Source organism: Ambystoma mexicanum, chromosome 8 (assembly GCF_040938575.1).
Source record: "Ambystoma mexicanum isolate Mex_15411 chromosome 8, UKY_AmexF1_1, whole genome shotgun sequence".
In the NCBI taxonomy this organism is placed as follows: Eukaryota; Metazoa; Chordata; class Amphibia; order Caudata; family Ambystomatidae; genus Ambystoma; species Ambystoma mexicanum.
In genome coordinates, this window is record NC_090929.1 from 1,065,378,086 (window position 1) to 1,065,394,794 (window position 16,709).

At 42.7% G+C, this 16,709-nt stretch overlaps 1 long non-coding RNA gene across 1 annotated transcript in view; it reads right to left on the reverse strand.

Annotated features, from left to right (window-relative positions):
• Window positions 1-16,470, reverse strand: part of LOC138473730 (uncharacterized) — a 65,352-nt gene extending 48,882 nt beyond the window's left edge. The window contains exons 1-2 of the long non-coding RNA XR_011268883.1: window positions 16,152-16,470; window positions 6,510-6,585 (exon numbers count right to left, since the gene is read on the reverse strand). This is a non-coding gene — a long non-coding RNA (uncharacterized lncRNA). The remainder of the gene's footprint in view (window positions 1-6,509; window positions 6,586-16,151) is intronic.
• Between the last annotated feature and the right edge of the window lie 239 nt (window positions 16,471-16,709).

Below are 16,709 nucleotides of genomic sequence, written 5' to 3' on the forward strand. Positions count from 1 at the left end.
TCATCCATTATTGTCTGTGTCACGAGTACCAGACACCGGCGGATGGCTTCTATAATCGCCAATTGCTTCTCCGCGTGAACAACGTTAGCACCCTGACCATTTTGTGGGACGATCGCCAAGTACAAGTATGCCCTTACGCGGTACTAACGGCTAGATGCAACATACAGACCGTTGTGGTGGCCTAGTGCCTCGTTGTTGGAACAGCCATGCGATTATCAGTGCGACCGAAGAGCTTATTTTATCGTAAACCAACACCCTGTGTACTGCACACGAACATCGCTTGCCTCAAGACGAACTATTTTGGATCGAGAGCAAAGAAAAATGCAAATCGCTGAATATTCTCTAAAAATTTGATGTCCAATAAATGTACTTTGCCAAATGTACAATCTTGCAGTTTGCTTTTAAACCACAGTTTCATATTCCGAATTGTGGCGCTGTATTGTGAGATGATCTAAGACCCTGTGTACAGCAAAGGAACATCGCGTGCCTCAAAACGAACTTTTTGGAACGTGAGCAAATAAAAATGAAAATCGCTGAATATTCTCTAAACATTTGATGTCAAATAAATGTACTTTACCAAATTTACAATCTTGCGGTTTGATTTAAAAGTACAGTTTCATATTCCGAATTGTGGCGCGCTGTGTTGTGAGCTGATCTGTGTTGATTTCCGGGTTCTGTGTGGAGTCGCGTAGAAGACGCCTGGGCGCGTTTGCCTACGCAGCACAGTCACGTCACGGATAGAGGCGGGGAATATGAATGTTTTGATAAAGTCTGTTTCAGGGGCGGGGGATTTGATTTAGTGCCGCAAAAGCAGGTGAGCCAGGGCGATGAGGGGAAATGATAGGATTATCAGAAAATGGCGGCTGATTTCGAGTGCGTTAATGGACGAAAAGTCGGGTAAGGTCCATAGGAAAGTTTTCTACGATCTACCGAGTTATGCTTAAAAACACATGGCCGAACCGTAGGGACAATAAAAAAAAAGTCCCGGAACTCTACTTTAATTGATTTCTGCTTTCTGGATTTCCCTTTCTGTCTTCCTCTGTCTGCAGGCAGCCTTCTCTGTGCTTTACCCTTTGATGCTGCCCAATTTGCCTGTGTTCTCTGTTTCTTTGATGCTGTCCTTTGCTACTGAAAAACCTGATGCATTAGTCTTCCCCTTTATAGATTTAGCTTCCTGCCTTTTCTCCTTGGATGGGTGGGAAAGGTTTCCTTTTGTGATATCATTTTCCCTGCTCCTGATCCGTACTTTCTATTGGGATCCATTCCATGTTTTCCATTGCACTTCTGCATTCATTTCCCATTGATTATTATGTGTGGGGTGCTGTTGTAACTAGTCCCTGTGTGAATGCCTTTTGTTTTCCTCACTATTCTATAATCACAATTCCTACTTGCCCCTTGACTTGGGTCTTATGTATTTAGTTATCCTCCACCCATTGCTGTTATAGCCTTCTGGGTCCCTGTTCGATCAACTGGGTTCGTGGCTTTACTGACATTCAAGTGGTCTTTTCCAGTCCTCGTGAGTACTGTTTCTAAGTTCCTTATTCAGTATCATCCAGAGTGTCAGCTCACAGATCCTGTCCTTGCTTGCCCTCTACGTGGGCTTTGCGCTGTCAGTATCTGTAATAGCATAGTGGGTAAGGAGTTTGCTGACTTTCCTTTCAGTCATAAGGAGGTTCTAAGTGCTTACCCCACATCCCTTTTCATATATTGGTATTATTGATTCACTCTATTTGCACTCCTGGGTTTTAGTATACACGAGTCTTGGATATTGTATGCACGTTCTTAGATTCAAAGTTGTTCACTGTGCGATTCCGTGCACATTTCCCTTGCCATATTCATTGCCTTCTTCCTTTCTTAACACAAACAACATCATCGACCCTTGTTAGCGGAGGCTGTCGACATCGCCTCAGCTTATCAGAAAGCCGGGCAGGGCAAGATGCTAGCTTATGTGAATCACCACAGACCGAATGTCAGATCGAGTTAGCCTCTGACTCAGACGAGGTGGCCGAACTCCATGTTAAGAAAATCAGAAACTGAGAATGTTTGCTCTCGACCTAATAGTGAAGGCCCTGTTAACTACAGGCAAACACCGGCTGCTACCAGAGGTCCTCAGTGCTTCGACTGCAGAGACAGGGGACACCTAGCCAGGTTCTGTCCAAAGAAGGTGAAGTCTGAACCAATGGATGTTGGAGTTTTTGAGACCATAAAAGACGGCGAATACCAAGAACCACCGGTTCTGAATAAGTCACATATATGTGATGCGGAAGTGAATGGAAAACCAAGCAGAGCTTTGACAGATTCAGGGATCCTACAAACAGCCGTGACCTCAGACCTGGTAGGTGAAGTTTATAATTCTACAGGGGAAATACCAATAAAATGTGTCCATGGGGATATAAAGTCCTACCCTTCAAAATAAATACAGATAAAGTTGGCGGGGAAGACAATCGAGATAATAGCAGCTGTATTACCCAAGTTACCTAAACCGTTATTGGTTGGATCAGATGTACCTAATTTTCCTACACTGATCAATGAGATAGAGAAGAGCTGGTTAGAAACAGCACCATTTCACGACCAAGAAATCTTCACTACCCCTCCAAAAATGCCAAAGAGTAAAACACTTAAAAGATTACTTAAGCGAAATTGGAGAGCGATGAATGTCCTCCCGGTTGCTGTAGATTGGAGGCTAGACGAGGAAGGCGACAGTTTTCGTACAGCACAGGAATTGAATCCTGTTCTACAGTTTGCTAGGGAACGTGCCTTAGAATCACCAACAGGACAAGGCCGTCGTTTCATAAAACAGAATGGACTCTATTATAGGCTAAGCAGGTCTCGAGATGGGGGGGAGCTGAAACAGTTGCTAGTTCCGAATAAATACTGCAATACATTGTTGCAAGTCGCTTATCTACAGGTTGGGGAAGGACATTTGGGAACCGAAAAAACATCACAAAAGATTTTTATCAAGGTTCTACTGACCTGGAGTATACAGTCAGATAGTGAAATTTCGTCAATCTTGTGAAGAGTGTCAAAGAAAGAACAGAGCTAATGTAAAGAAAGATTCATTACAGTCTATGCCCTTGGTTTTAGAACCTTTTAGTAGGATAGGCATGGATATTGTAGGTCCTTTAGAACCTTCCATAAGGGGACACAAATATATTCTGGTAATCGTGGATTATGCGACTAGGTATCCCAAAGCTTTTCCTTTGAAGGCAACCAACACACAACAGATTTGTGATGCCTTGATTCCTTTTATAGGTCGAGTCAGGATACCTAAGGAGATTATCACAGACCGTGGGACAAACTTCCTTTCCAATGTTCTTAAGCAAGTGTGCGAGACACTGAAAATTGATCATCTTAAAACGGCTGTTTACCATCCTCAAACAGATGGTCTAGTGGAAAGGTATAACCAGACCAGTAAACAAATGCCAAGAAAGACTACTAACCCCAAAAGTAAAGATTGGGATAGAGTAATCCCCTGGATATTTTTAACTTTACTGAACACACCGCAATCATCGACCAGGTTGTCACCTTTTGAGCTTCTTTTTGAAAGAAACAGTACAGTCTTTGTTAGATATTGTAAAAGAAAATTGGGAGGAAGAATCATCACAAGAGTTATCACTTACAGAATATGCCTCAAAATTACAAGAGAGGGTGGAGAAGCTACAGATCATAGCCAGAGAAAACCTGCTTCAAACCAAAGAGAAGCAAGAGAGGTACTATAATCAAAACACTCAGCTCAGAAGTTTAAAGGTGAACGACCAAGTCCTAGTGTTGTTACCCACTTCAGAAAACAAAATGTTGGCAGCCTGGAGAGGGCCATACAAAATCGAGGAGGTATTAGGTCCTCTAACGTATAAAGTAAGACAGCCGGAAAGCACAGTCCCACTTCACACATACCATGTAAATCTCCTTAAAAAGTGGATACCTCCGGGTCAGTCAGTAGCAATGATAAGTTATAGTGAGGACCAGGAGGAACATTTTCCCCAAACAGAAAAGAGGTTGGGGTTGGAAAGTCTGAACATTAATCAAAATCTTTCTACAGAACAAAAAACGGATTTGTCATTGCTGTTAGATACTTTCGCTGAAGTTTTCTCCTCCTTACCCGGGAAAACTAACCTAACTTATCATCATATTACTACAAAGCCCGGGACCACTGTAAGACTGAGGCCATACAGAATCCCTGAGGCGAAGATCAAAGCAATTAATCAAGAGGTTCAGGAGATGTTGGACTTAGGAGTAATAGAACCATCACATAGTGATTGGTGTTCACCAGTGGTATTGGTACCAAAACTAGATGGTTCTGTCAGGTTCTGTATGGATTTCAGGAAGCTGAACAAGGTCTCTAAGTTTGATGCTTATCCAATGCCGAGAACTGAAGACCTACTAAATAATCTAGGAAAGGCCAAGTTTCTGACGACAATAGATCTTACAAAAGGATACTGGCAAATACCCTTATACCCTCCTGATAAAGAAAAAACTGTGTTTGCCACACCAACAGGTCTCTACCAATTTACAGTTTTACCATTCGGATTGCATGGAGTACCAGCTACCTTCCAAAGGTTGATGAACTATATAATTCAAGGTCACAAACAATATGTTGGGGCATACTTGGATGACATCATAGTTTTCATTCATTCATGGTCGGAACACCTGTCTCACTTGGAGGCTGTACTAAAAACCCTAAAACAAGTGGGCCTACATGTGAATCTAAAAAAAATCGCAAACTTCCATACCAAGTATCTAGGGTATTATGTGGGACAAGGAATCATCGAACCACAGGAGGAGAAGTTGAAAACAATTAAACAATTAAAGTTTCCGGAAAATGCCAGGCAAGTACAAGCATTTCTGGGATTTGTGGGCTACTACAGGAGGTTTATTCCTCATTTCTCTAAGTTGGCTACACCATTAACAGATTTATTGAAGAAAACTTTGCTTTCTAAAAGAAATTGGAAAACAGAGGAGACAGAAAAGGCATTCAACGCTTTAAAATAAGCTTTAACAGATAAAGCCATTTTACATCATACTGATGCTTCTGGCACAGGCCTTGGGGCGGTCTTGTTCCAAAACCAGGGAGAAATGGAAAGACCGATCCTGTTTATAAGCAGGAAGCTACTTCCACACGAATTACAATATCCCACTATAGAAAAAGAATGTTTGGCGATCAAATGGGCAGTTGAGTCTTTAAGATATTATCTGCTTGGGAGGGAGTTCACTTTAATAACTGATCATGCTCCCCTCGTATGGTTTGCAAGAAACAAAGAGACAAATCAAAGGGTCCTAAGGTGGTTTCTTTCTCTCCAGCCCTTCTCTTTCAAAACCATTAATCAACCAGGTCGTTTACTACCTCAGGCTGATTATTTGTCCAGGGCTGAAACCCCTCCCGAGCGTAAGGGCCTAGTAGAGGGGGTATGTGATGAGGTCTTACACTCTGACTCTTAAAATACATATATATATAGGGAAATGAATGCCTCAGTAGCATAACCTTTTGCCACTTATAGATATGGGAATGCATACATCACGTACATGACACGTCTATATTCTCTTACATGACACATTTATATTCTCATAAGCAGAGCGTGCTCATGAACGTGCTCATGAATTGCTTTTTTCTAATGTGAGGATCTTGATGTTGGTTGCTAGGAGACCGGAGAGGAGCTGGACGAGACCGGGAGCGGCGGTTACGTCTGGGCTTATTAAACTACACGAAGTAAAAAAAAAGAATAATCTTGTTGCTGGTCCTGCTGCGCCGTTGCGCTAAGGAAGGCCTTTGTTTGTGTTCATGAGGCAACCGTTTGTCGTCACATAAAGTTTGTGGAGTTCATGATAACAGGTGTTGAAGAAATACAAGCACCAGTCTCGGACCCGTTATAGAGTCGCGGAAGAGGGGGGCGTGTCCTCCTCTGCTGATTTCAGGAAGAAGACAGCTGATCTCCCTCCCTGCCTTGTCAGTCTATCGGACGCGACCAGCAGGAGGAGGCCAAGAAGGCAGAGTCAGCGGGGCGCTGAAGTCCGAGGAACAGCTGATCAGAAGTCCAGAGAGAAGAGAATACGACGCAAGTAAATCCTGTTTGGATCCAGCAGCAACATGCATTGCTACGAAGGTACGTGCAACCCGGGAGGGTGAGAGGAAAAGAAAGAGAGAGTATATATATATAATAGTGCAGAGGGCACCTAGAAGGCTACATGGTCGGTGAAATGAATCAGAAGGGCCGTGTATAAACAGCGGGTGCGTTACGAACCTCAAATGAAGAATGTCATTGAGCAGTCACCATTAACTCACAAACGTACAGTAAACAATTCCTCAAGAAAGCAAATAAAAGAGAAAATACTACTTAGGGTGTCTCTTCCAAACTGATCAGGACAAATTCAAGAGGAAATTAAGATAAACAGACAGTGCTGAAAAGAAAGAAAGAAAAGTAAAAGGAAAGAAAGAAAGAAACTACAAAGGGACAGAGACAGAAAAGTAAGAGCGAAAGAATAAATAGACACTGAGGTTGTTCAAGGACACTTACCTATACTTATGCGGCCGGAACGGAGTTCTCAGCTGGAAGGTGGTGAAGATCATAGAGCAAAGATGTATCCTTTTACCTAAAAGATAAGAAAGAAAGTTCCTGTTAATAAACGTTTTGGGTAGCAAACTCCTGTCTCAGAGTTTTTTTCCTTCTTTATTATACAAGAGTGTATCACAGGGGGATAAAAGTGCCTGACTTTGAAGCATATTTTGTGGCGTGCCAACTTCAATTCATCACAAAATGGTTGTCAGACAAACAGACCCAAGACACAGTTGCTACAGCCGACATGCATCCCATTCTTTTTGAGAGAGGTGATATGGATCACTGCACAAAAACACTCGAAACCCTCGTTGCTGTTGGGCTTGGCAAGAAAATATGGCAAAGGGCTTGTCGATTTCTAGATAAAGAAATATCTTATTCCCCCCAGGTACCACTGGCGGCACTAAAGGTCGAGAATGCACAATTTAGGCTGAATGTGAGGAAATACTGGGAGCCCATGGGGGTGGTGACTGTGGGGGATATGTTACAGGAGGGAAGACTAGTGACCTTAAGTGCGCTCACTTCCACAACAGGTGCACAAGAAGGGCAACACATAGCTTATGCCTCACTCCTCAACGTGATAAAGCAGAAATGGCTAGGAACATATAGGGAATTGCTAGAAGATGAAACAATAGAAACTCTCTACGATATTTCAGAGGGTGGACATGCAATATTGAGAACATATGAGTTAATGGCAAGTGCCGGAAGATAAGCTAGTATAGACCAGGTGCAACTGGGGAGAAGAGTTACAGGAGCAATTGACAGATAAAGCGTGGCGCAAGGCTATGGCGTATCACAAGATAGTGTCGAGAAATGCTAAGCTCTAGCTGATCCAATTACATGTAACTCACAGGGCATAACTAACCCCGAAGAAAATAGCCAAGTTCAGCAAGGCAACAGAACAAACTTACCTGAAATGTGTCCTGATCAATGCAGACTTGGTACACATGTTCTGGGCCTGCACGAAGATTCATCAATTTTGGGATAAAGTTGCTCAGGCCTTTGCCAAGGCAGATATAATGAAGCAGCTTGTTTGATAGGTATCATCCCAAGACCAAAGCATGCGAGACACATTAGCAAATAGAAATACATCCTGGCAAAGCGTAGGATAGTAATGGGCTGGAAAACAGTGGGTAGTGGAGAGACCTCCAGAAAGGGACGATAGCCAAAAGCTCAGCATGGAAGAAGCATCCCGACGGGGGCTAGAAGAACAGAACGGAAAAGTATGTTGCAGGAATTGATGGCCTCTGTACAAAATGACATCCAGACACACACACCGACACAAGTGGTGGAGTAGAGATGTATGTACGTGCTTGGCCCCCATCAGAGTATAAGTAGACAGCATATGTGGAATAGGCTGGGAAACAGGTGCGGGGGTAGGAGAGGGGAGAGGTAGGAACAGTTGCAAGTAGCAATGTGCTGTCTTGTTAACGTTTACACAAGTCTTTAAGTTATTTGTTGTAAACTAATAAAACTGTGTTTAAAAAAATATATATGGAAGAGGCTAAGTAATATGATTCTCCCAAACTCTTCTTCGGGGGAGGCATCAACCAAGCGTGGTGCCCAACCTGGAAGAAAAGGCCTCCCTTTGCCTGCTATATTCTTTGGATCCTTTCCAACAACCTCTGCAGGAATGTTGACAAAACAGAAATACTTTTTTAGCTTTGTGACCCATTCAGCTTGCCCGCCAACCTGAACATCCCTCTTAACTCCAGTCCATAACACTTACACATTCTGCATTATCTTGGATGGCCAGGTCTGTATCCCACAAACAAACTCACAACCGAGACCCATTTCAACTTCATGTCCTCAAGAAAGTTAGAAACTTTCTGAAAATGATTCAAAAAGTGTATTTAATTCCAAACCCTTTATGAGTCTTGGTTAGATTTGTTCAACACATTAAGCCCCAACAAGGGCCCCACACATCAACAAAACATCTTCAAAATAAAGCTGCTAGAAAGATGTTCTCCCATAACATCAGGACTTTTATTTCACCATCTTTTAAAGCCTGCTTCTTATTGATATTGATATTTTATTTCTATCACGCTCATACAGTGTTTCAGAGCGTGACAAGGCAAGGGAGGGGAACAGGGGAGAACAAAACAATGATCTTACTAGGCCCAGTGACATTGAGAACACGCTAGTGCATGGGAGAGGGGGAGGGGAAAAGTGCACGGAAGGGGGAGAAGTGGAAAGTGCAGAGCAAAGGAGAAACAAATAAATAATAATAAATAAATAAATAATAAAGGTGACAAACAGTGGTAGCGCAGCCATCAATTGGCAAGTGCTGGGTTTAAGGCAGCAGACAGGGTAGGATAGGTGAATAGTCATGAGTTGCGCTTTTCTTTGAAATATACAATGAACTCTGTGTTATGTGCACAATCAAGCTATTATTTAAATTGAAGACTTCATAAGTTTGCATCAAGGTAAAAGAAAAAGAAAAAACACAAGGGAGAGGATGAAAGTTCAGTTGAATTTCACTGATTGTCAATAGTTACAGCATTTAACCTCATTGAAAACCTCATACGTTTGCATCCTGGTCAAAAATGAAAATGAAAAAACAAAAAGAGGAGGATCAAAGTTCAGTTGAAATTCACTAATTGTCAATAGTCATTGCATCTAACCTCAACACGTGTTTCCCCGCTTTATGTTGTCAGAATTGAAGTCCTTTGTTATGTATTGGTTCCAGCATTCATTTACAAATAGTGGATAACTTTATGACAGTATGTATGGATTGCACCCTGTAAATCAAAGACAGAACAAAGTTGTGAGCCATGTTAGTATACAAGTGTATTTGGTTTCAGCTGAAGGGAAGTCATCTATGGAAACGGCATCTATGGAATAAGATGTCCATATAATCTTATATACATAGGCAGCACAATTCGATCACTCAAAACAAGAATTGGCAAACACATTAGAGCAATCCAAAAGAAAGACTCAAGATCACCTATAGCCATGCATTTTCATACAAACCCAAAACCAAGAACAAATGAGTGAACTCATGTTTTTTTGGCATCGAAAAGATATGCCCCCCGCTCCTCGAGGGGGCAATTTAGAACAACTTTTAAGAAAGCGAGAAGCAACATGGATCTGCAATATGGATACTTGCCACTGAGGCCTCAATTTTGACCAGGAGCTATCACATTTCTTATGAATGATATGAGTACAATTGCTCACACCCTGATCAGACTGCCAAATTGTCACTACAGAATGAAAAACAACATCATTTTGAATTTTTTTTTTTATTGAAACTTAACTTTAGTACAACTAACTTTGGTTGAGTCAACCAAGAGAGTTTAACTTTTGTTACAAAGGACCTATAGAAGAAGGAAAATACAAAACAAAAGGAGAAGAAGAAAATCCTCCACTCTTTCCTAGTATGAGTAGTCCAGAAGACATAAAAAACAAATAAAACCTACAGAGAGAATCCAACATTTTCAGCAAGTTTCCATCAGTTTGAGGTTGTCTTCCAACTTTATCGAGTGTATGTAGTCAACAACAGCACAACTTAGTTTTTTTCTTGTGGCCAGAAGATGCATACGCCCACCAATTTTTCATGTCATTATCTGCAGGTACAAAGCCTCTGAGATGACAGGATCGCAATACAGTGGTGGACGTACAGGCAGTTAATAACTATTGTGTTGAAATTACAATAACGGCAAAGATTGTCTTTAATTTCTTTGTCATGGCGAAGCCACAGCATGCCTTTGGTGTTCAGCGCATTTAGCTGTAGCCTCAGAAATTGCTCACGATGGGGACGTGATGGACATTTTGTCAGATAGCGACACTGGACGTTTAATTTGTGAGCGCCTATACCCGACTCCAAGGTCGAGGGCATTTTCTGACGTTGATCTTGGTTCGTGATCCAGCACCAGGCCCCGAATTTCTTTTTCACAAGTTGCGGATGATTAATCAGATCAGATGACGTTTGATCGGCATTTGCCAAGATGTCATCCAGAAGCTTCTGCCAGGCATCCAATAGACTTGAGCTTCCAACTCCTTGGTTGCCTCAGAAGATTTGGTATGCCAAACTTGAGGGATTGAGTCTCATCTTGCGCATAGCCATCAAAGATTTCCACATAACGCATGAGTGCAGTGAGTTCAGAGACAGTTCATACTGCAATGCCGTGAACAAAATATATGAGGGTAGTTTTAAGACTCAGCGCCAGAATTGACCCTCTAGCTGTTGCCAGAATAGGGCATCAATGTTCCAGCCAGCTTCAGCACCAAAGGTAATGGCCGGGACTACTTTTTGTAAGTAGAATCCGAGGACCGGTTCTAATGTGAATTTCCTAATGTTCTTGTTTATCATGGCACCTTGTTTACTGAATTGCGTCATTCGATTGACAAGGTACTGCTTCCAATGATGTTCATTTAGTGAGATGTTAAACATGATGCCAGGATATCTGATGGAAGTAACGGGGCTTAGTGGTTTGTTTTCAATTGACCACCTAAAAGCTTGTAGCTTTTTTATACCGGATTCCCCATTAGTCATTATCTTTATCTATTCAGTGTTCATTTCCAAGTTGTTCAGATTTAGATATTCATAGAGTTTGGTTAGTAGTCATTGTAGACCAATCTGCGTACGATCCATTAACACAAGGTCGTCTGCGTAAGTTATCGGGGTGTTGTTTAGTTTTGGTGGGAAGCATCGCACTTCCTCCAGATGTTTTGGCAGATCAGAAATAAATAGCTTAAACAGATCGGCGGCGAGGGGACAGCCCTGTTTAACCCCTTTTTTGGTTGGTATTTTTTGATAGCTCACCCTGGTTGTTCAAGTGAATCCGAATCTCTGTGTCAGAGTGTGGAGCTATCACTGGTTCGAGTAAATTTGAGGGACAATTCCATTTCAGTAGTTTCTGCCACAGTTTACCTCGATTAAATATATCGAACGCCTGGTGCATATCAATGAATGCCTGGAAATTTTTTTTTTGCCTTTAAGGTTTCAAGTTTTAGTATGGTCAATATTAAGAGGGAGACTTCCACGCCAACACCTTCTGTGAATCTGGTTTGTCAGATATTGCTGATCTTTTCCTGACACGCCCAGAGGGCTGGTTTCCATCGCACAAACAAGGCAAATATTTTTCCTATTGTGTCTAGCAAGGCAATTGGGCGGTAGTTGTTAGGATCCGCCCGATTGCCCTTCTTGTAGATTGGCACTATTATAGCTTCGCGCCAGGAATCCGGAATCTGCCTCGAGTTGGAAAGTGATGCAAATAGGGCTTCGATGAAAGTCGCCCAATGAGGAGCGTTTTTTTTCATCATCGAATTGGTGATCAGATCCGGCCCTGCCGCGTGAGAGTTTTTTAGCCTCTGTATTGCATTTTCGATGTCTTGCAAGGCTATGTTTACGTCCCAAATCAGTAGATCATTCACAGTCAGGATCATTGGTTCACTTAAGGGTTTGCTATAAATTTGCGCAAAATGTGTTTTCCATTTGCCCTTTGGAATTTGATAAGAAAGAGAAGCAGTGCATCTGGAGTTACTTGCATTCAATATAGCCCAGATTTCGCGTGAGTTCTTCAAAACCAGGAGTTTTATCATGGCTTTAGCTTTGTCTTGTTCTATTATGATTTTGTGCGATTTTACCCAGTTCCTGTATTGTTGGCGTCGATGTCTGATTTCAGTGCTCACTTCCACCGCGGACTTAAGAGTGCCTTTTTTCTTTCTCAGCATTCCTAAATCATGTCGCATTACTCTCTTAGGAGATGAAAGAATGTGACTTGATAGATGCTTATGAGTGACGCCCATGACACATTGCGACACAATGACAGTTATAAAGTCTGTGAGCAGGGGGACATAGTTCGCCGCCTGGACTTCATTTTGATTTAGAAATCTTTGACGCAATTTTTTAATTTGTGGTCCACTTATGCAAAGTCGATTTCCACCTGCGTTGACCTCCAGTGGAAGATCGTACCTTATGCAGGACTGAGGCCATTCAATTGTGCAGGTAAATCGAAATATGTCGTGGTCACTATTTTTCGTCTCACATACTTGAAGGAAAATTTCGTGTTCAAACAGGTTTCTGGATACCCAAAAATAATCAATTATCCTTTGTGACTTATTGTTTTTCCAAGTTGCATTGGGTGGTTGATCGCTGCTCACATTTCCATTTACCATATGGCAGTTTTGGTTTCAGAGTGCAGACATCCATAGCTGCCCCCTTGCGGATACCTCATCTGCAGGCATGTTTATATATGACTGTTTTTCATAGTCATATCTAAACCATGTGCAGTTTAGGTCCCCACAGCAGATGATCGATAAGTCCTTAGATGTAATAAGGACCTTGTCAACGAGCTGTGTCACTGAATTAAGGTACTGAGCTATTCAGGGTTCCAGTACCCATTTAAAATAAGCAAATGTTTACGCCTTAGGGTGTCTGAATCATTTGTCCGCATAAGAACTCCTTGGATAAAGGGATTCGGATTGTATATATCTATTATCGACCACCAGGAATTAATTTTTATTAGCATTAAGAGGCCTGATGATGGCCTACCCTTTGGGTTTTTCATGTCTGGGTTTTAAAGTGAAACATAGCCATCTCTTGTCGGGGCCTCACATAACCAGGTCTCCTGCAGACAAATTACACACACATTTTCCAGGTCCGCCTTGAATTCGTTCAATAGGTGCGTGAAACTTCTTGTGTTCCACGATAGGAACACACACGGGTACTCGCGCCCCTCTTGTCATGGCTATGGACGGGCGTGACAGTGATTCATATTATGTTGCGATGTCGTGGGCCTTTGATTGTGGTGGTCATCATGGTGTCTCCAAGATGTTGAGTTGGTCATTGCTTTCCTTAGCTGAGAGCATCTTTGTGTGATGTTTTCCGGTTCAGTGGGCCTTGAGTGCTCGTCTTCTGCAACTATTGCCGTTGCCATAGGTTCGAGTGATATGTCAAATCCAAAAACAAGCAATTCTTCTGTTGCTTTCAGATTCATGTTGCGGACCGAAGCTGACACAATATGTAAAAGAACTTGGTCAGAAGTTTTTTCTGTCGGGTACTCAATGATCGTGATATCGCCAGACAGTATTGTGTGTAAAGACGGAATGCAATTGAATAACTTCATGACGTTGTGACGGGTTAAATTGATTTCACTATCGTCAGAATGAATATTTTGTAATCTCAACTTCCAAGTGGGCTTAGCCATATTGATATTAGAGTTCAGGTGGACACGTGAAGTGTAATGCGCCATCTTGCTCTTTTGCGTTGAGGTTAATTTTGGGTTCAAATTTGTGGTGGGAACTACGGGCAATCTGGGACTTTGCTGATTGCTGCTAGGTGCTTTTCGTGTTGAACTGTCTGCATCTTCATCTTCAACAAAGCACCATCGTATAGACAAGTCATCGAGGAAGATGATGGTTTCATTTGCTCAAGATGTACATTTGCACCAGTGTTACTATTACTAGAAAAATCACCATCATGAGAATATACTGATAAATCGCTAAGGTTGATTGCTGACGTAGCTGATACACATGAGTCATTTTCAATTTCTGAGTTAAATCTTCGTTGTTTAGTTGGTAGAGGACCTAAGCGATTCGAACCAGAGCCCGAAGTTCTCATTGTGGAGGAATCTTTTAATTGATCCGGTTTGTTACTTTCAGTGGTACCCGACAGACCATCATTCATTGGTATTATCAGATTTCTGATGAATTTCTTTTGTTTGTTGCTTCCTTTTATGGTTTTAGGGTCCTGCACTTCATTTCTAGAGAACAGACCCTGGTGTTTATGTAAGTTTGTGATGGGTTGAAAGGTTGCTTTCAAGCTGGGAATGACAGATTTGGCTGCCCCTATAAAGATACCAAAGGACGCCGGAGGGGTTGGCATAATAGGCCTGGTGGTAGGCTTGCTATTTGGGTGAGTCGACTTCTCAGTCTGGGCAGGGAGATCTTTGTTCGTTGCTTTTTCAGTGACTGGTCTGTTGTCATTGTGCACTGTAAGGAGTGGAATATTAGTTGGATTGTCTCCAGACAAAAGGCTAGGTTGTTGAGTTAAATCCGTTGGTAACCCAGGCAATAAAGCAGTTTGTGGAGCTAAGCTCATCGTCTACTCTGCTTTGTGGGGCACCATAGCAATGGAATGGAGCATCCATTTGACTGCTTCCAAAAGGCCATCAGACAAGGTGTCATTCTGGCAGTGATGTTGAGCAGCTAAATCACTTAAGCGCTCCTGCCAGCGTGTCGTTAGGTTGGCCTCTCTTGAGAGTTGACTTTGAAGGAAGGTATTTACAGATTCAAATGTTTCCATTTTTTCCTTCAAAGTTATGATTATCGCTGTCTGGTCATTGAGCGCTTCATGTAGAGATTCATACAATTTAATGAAAGGAAGCATTGCCATGGATGAGGCAGCCAAAACGTTGTTATAGATCTGAGTAGAGGCGGCAGAAGACTCGATTTCGAGCTAGGCATAGTGTGCTCTTTGGCACTAGAATGCATGCTGCCAACCAAGTCAGAGTGTTGGTCGCCGATCACAGAAACGTTCTCAGACATCAAGGCAGTTGAATCTTTGGATGAGTAGGAGTGTCTTGCACTTGAGACTGTGTTTCGAGGTGTACTGTAGGAGGACTTTCTCAGATGTTGTGCAGTCGAGATATAATTCACGTGTTTCTGTGTGTGGGTGTTAGCTCTGTGGACAGCGCTTAGGGCAACCTCCATACTTTTGCGCAAAATGGCTGCAACAGCTGTGATTGGCAATAAAGTGGAGTTTTTGCCATTTATCATCTCTGGTCTCTCATTGTGCGGTTGGTTGCTTGAGTTAAGGAGGAATTCAGAGCATGTCTTCTTACCAGAGGTGGGTTCCTGACATACAATTAAGGTATTGGTTGCATGCGTGAGTTCATTATCTGCTTTGTCCGTTATGCACTCGGCCCGTGGGAATTTCTTTAAGCTTGATACATCGGTGCGGGCCGCATTAGCTTGTGTAGCTCTTAGTACAATTTCCTGCGGGGCCTCACTCTCATTTGGTGTAATGAGAGTGGCAATGTCATGATTTGCCGGCGTGTGCACGTGAGAGACGTTTTCAGAAAAAGGCTTGTTGTTACCCTTTGAGAGTTCAGAGTGGGTCACCTCCATTAACTCGGCGTCCATGAAATCAAATGGGGAGTAAAAGACATCCATTGAATCAGGAGATGTAATGTTCGAACACGCTTGCACCAATATGGGCAATGTCAGCGGACTCGGAGGTTCAGGAGCCAAACCTGACAGAGTCAATAAAGCAATTTGGTGCGGTCTTGGACCAAAGGGGGGATCCACACTCATTTCCAGTGCCGATGCGGTTGCAAGACCGACTTCGGCCTCAAAGGAGTAACCTGGTCAGTTTCAATTTCGTCATTCATGCGAGCAGTGTTTTGCAGACAGTCAGGCTCTGATGCCTCAGGCTTTGCGCCCTGATGCCTCCGGGCCTGTTGGTTTGCGCGTTATAAATAAATAAAATACAAAATAAAATACAAATACAACATTAGAGATGGTGCTATTACTAATAGAGAAAGTTATAGCAGACACTGCTGCAAGCCCGTCCGTGAGGCCAGGTTCAGTTATGTTATCAGAGTCTGAGATTGACATAACAGGCACTGACGCAGCAGACACAGACGGAAAAACGCTTACCTTCAGGTTTTGTCCTGTTTTGACAGTTTCCAGGGCAGTCCAGGGATTTAACATCCGACATTGTTGTAGTGTTTTACGCCTGGTGACAGGCCCTGAGTGGCTTGTGTTTGCGGTCATTCTCCCTTAACCGCCCGCAGCTGCCCGACGTGGACTGATGCAGACTGACTCTGCTTCTCGACTCCGTGCCGCGCTCCGTGCGTTACTTCCTGTTTTAAAGGCACTCCCAATGTCTTAAAGGCAGAGTGCCAGAACCAGGCAAGCAGGGGAAAAACACGTCGCTGCAGCTCCTCTCAAAGAAGAAAACACTGGGTCGACTGATGCAGACTGACTCTGCTGCTTGACTCCACACCGCACTCCGCGTGATACTTCCTGTTTTAAAGGCACTCCCAATGTCTTAAAGGCACAGTGCCAGAACCAGGCAAGCAGGGGAAAAACACGTCGCTGCAGCTCCTCTCAAAGAAGAAAACACTGGGTCGACTGATGCAGACTGACTTGCTTCTGAGCATTTGTGAACAGTGTTCACATGTTATTGTTTGTTAATTTATGCTTAAGAAGTTC